The following is a 3,438-nucleotide window of genomic DNA, read 5'->3' on the forward strand; positions in this document are numbered from 1 at the left end:
ACCCCCTCCACACACACACACACACACACACACACACACACACACACACACACACACACAATGAGGGGCTTTGATGGAGTATGATGACGGGAAATGTGCTGAACAACAAAAACACAGGAGAAAAACTCAAACTAGATTTTTATTGTACTTTATAAGTCCAAAAATTAAGTAAATATTAATTTCAAATTAATTTTGTTCATTTGAACTTTCTATTCATCAAAGAATCCTGAAAGAAATGTATCACTGTTTCCGCCAAAATATTAAGCATTAAACTGTTTTCAAAACTGATAATAATAAATGTAAATAAATTATTTTTATAAATGTTTAAAATGTTATTTTAAATTACAATAATATTACACAATATTAGTGTATTTTCTGTATTTTTGATCAAATAAATGAAGCATTTGTGAGAGATTTGTTTTTTAAACACAGCATTATTTTTACAAATCCCACATTTCTGAACAATAATATATGCATGGATGAATTGTTTACAATAAGTAAACATTAAATAACATGCATTAAGAAAATAATTTTTACATTTTTACTTTATTTTTTAATTGAATTATTTTCAATTCTATATTAAATTAGTATTTCCATAATACTAAAATCTCTACAATATTCTGGTGCCTAGGCAGAGACCTCAATTCACTTAAATGATTTACATTTGGTTGATTGATTGATTGATTGATTGATTGATGGATGGATGGATAGGTGGAAAGACAAACTGATGGGTGGATGAAAAGAGTTTGTACCACACATATCAGGTGTCCTAAAATCCAGACCTAAAAAACCAAGCTCAAAAAGCTTCCACTGTTTTAGATTCAGACCCAGAAGGAACTGAAAGCAGGGACGAAACCCAAGTCTCCATCTCAGCAGCCCTGAGCAAGAGCATTCATTCTTATCTGCAGTATCTGACAGATGACTCAAGCAGAGGTCAGTCTGAGCAGCTGAGTAGGTGTTAACAGCAGGGATAAAGCCTCTTTCTCTTGAGTTATTTAGCATGGTATGCCTGCATGCAGGTGCAAAATAACCACAACGTAAGCCTGGAGGGAACTTGTGTATTCCAGTGACATGTTTGAGCACACATGCCAAAAATCCAGTATGCCATTCATAATGCATTTAAAGGGATAGTTCAGACAAAAATTAAAATCACGTACTCAAGTCATTCCAAACCTGTATGACTTTCTTTGTTGTGTAAAATACAAAAGAAGATATTTTCAAAAATGCTTTTGTCCATACACTGCAAGTCAGTGGGGTCCAAAATAACACTAGACCACTTTGATTTTCTTTGTATGAGCAAAACCCACAGAGACAATATTTTTGTTTGTGTTCTGCAGAAATAAGTAATTCAAATAGGTTTAGAACAAAATAAGGGTGAGAAAATAATAATCATATTTTCTTTTTTTGGGTGAATTATACTTTAAGGTGAAGTGTGTAAATTCTGAAAGAATAGTAATAATAAAGAAACACAATTAATAATAATAATAATAATTATTATTATTATGAAAGAATAATGAATACAGAGAAGAATACTGAAAGAATAATAATAATAAAAAACGCAACTAATCTTAATAATAATAATATTTATTATTATTACAAAAACAGTGGTAGTAATTACCAGATAACTCTTAATAATCCTAATATATAAAATAATAATAACAATTATAAATTTGTTTATATTGTAAAAAAATGCATTTTTAATTTCTATCTATCTATCTATCTATCTATCTATCTATCTATCTATCTATCTATCTATCTATCTATCTATCTATCTATCTATCTATCTATCAAAGCTTTATTCTTGACATGCTCCTGTCATCGCAGTGATGATCACAGATAACAGGGTCTGCTGAGGACGGGCTCCCCGGGGCAGTGCGGAGAGACCGGTGATGGTCTAGGAAAGGTCTGACACACTCGACACATCATCAGATGCTTTCGAGGGCTGAGTGGGACAGACACAGAGCAAAAGAGCGAGGAAGAGAGAACATGGAGGAGAACAGGGATGATAGATAGGGATCCCGCCAGGACACAACGAGGCGGGGAGAAGCCTTTTCCAGGAGTGATGGGGTGAAAGTGAGAGGAATAGAAAAATGAGGATAAAGGAAGGAAGTTTAGATATGAGAGGCTGTTGCTATGGCTCACCTTGTCCTCCGTGGTACAGCGCGTGCACTGACACAGGAAGTGGTATTGCTCCTGTAAATGGGAACGTCACTCTTTGCTGGTCGCAAGGATATCAGTGTAGCTTATAGTGAGCTAAAGAAAATGAAAAAGAGAGATTAGAGATGGTTAAATGAAAAATCGCAGACAACTAGCAGAATCTAAGAGGGAAATACAATAAACACAATGACTGTGTTACACAGGCAGCTCACTAGGGAACGTAGCCAATGTCTTGTGGCAGTTTTGTCTTGAATAATGAAAGTCTGCCTGCTGAGCTAACATTTGAAAACCACACGGTCTTTTCCCTTTGGTCCAATTTTGCAGGATGTAAACAATGCATTGCTTTATTGTGCATATGTTTGTGTTTATGTGTTCAGCCATCTTCCAGGCTGTTAACAGAGCTGACATACGGATAATCAGAGTGGAAAAGGTTGAATTGGTGCTGAATTATAAGGAGCTAATCGTTTAAATTGTTTTCATCATCTAATGTGACAGGCGACTCAGGAGAATCTGAACAATGATTGTGATTTCTGATGACTTTCTGTCTTTAGAGGTTTTTTGAAAGCAATTTATTTACCGCTTCCTATAAGTACATCCAACTACGGGTGTGTTTGGAGTTACATACTATCTGTTATTTTCAAAGCGACTCGACGCAGCTCGAGTTCCTGAAGGGGAACTGTGGTGTGATGTGTGTAATTCAATGGCAGTTAAAACACTTTCTCCTGTTCCAGTTTAATATGAACAGACAACTGCAAAGAAGCTATTTGGGGGCTGAATGTATAAACACTGTGGCTCCATGGCAGTATAAAAATATTACTATGTTTATTTGAGCGGCCTGACATCGCAACTTTTGGCTCAATCAACGCATGGAGTGAGTTTGGGGTAGGAGACTGTGTTATTATTATTACTAACAAAAACTGAATGAAAACATTTTCCTTAATGGAAAAATTTTCTAAATCTAATTCAAAATATATGCAAAACTAAACTAAATTAAAGAATATTCTAATTAAATGTATACTAACTAAATATAACAAAAAATGCAAATACACATAATAAAAAACAAAACTAAATTAGAACTAACAAAGTGAGAATACATTTTTTAAAAAGTCAAAACTGTAATGTATTATTATCATTTGTTATCAGAAGTATAAATAAAAATAAAAATTAACACTAAAATATTTAAATAAACTAATAGACATTTACAAGACTCCAAAACTAAATAAACATACAGTACATAAAAATATATACTAAACTAATGTGTGTGTGTGTGTGTGTGTATAT

General features: G+C 33.5%; 1 long non-coding RNA gene across 1 annotated transcript in view; it reads right to left on the reverse strand.

Moving 5' to 3' along the window:
• Positions 1-2,147: 2,147 nt before the first annotated feature.
• LOC107589624 (uncharacterized) overlaps positions 2,148-3,438 on the reverse strand; it is a 13,663-nt gene continuing 12,372 nt past the window's right edge. The window contains exon 3 of the long non-coding RNA XR_001609690.1: positions 2,148-2,253. This is a non-coding gene — a long non-coding RNA (uncharacterized lncRNA). The remainder of the gene's footprint in view (positions 2,254-3,438) is intronic.

Source organism: Sinocyclocheilus grahami, unplaced genomic scaffold, assembly GCF_001515645.1.
Source record: "Sinocyclocheilus grahami isolate Dianchi unplaced genomic scaffold, SAMN03320097.WGS_v1.1 scaffold118.1, whole genome shotgun sequence".
Taxonomy (NCBI): domain Eukaryota; kingdom Metazoa; phylum Chordata; class Actinopteri; order Cypriniformes; family Cyprinidae; genus Sinocyclocheilus; species Sinocyclocheilus grahami.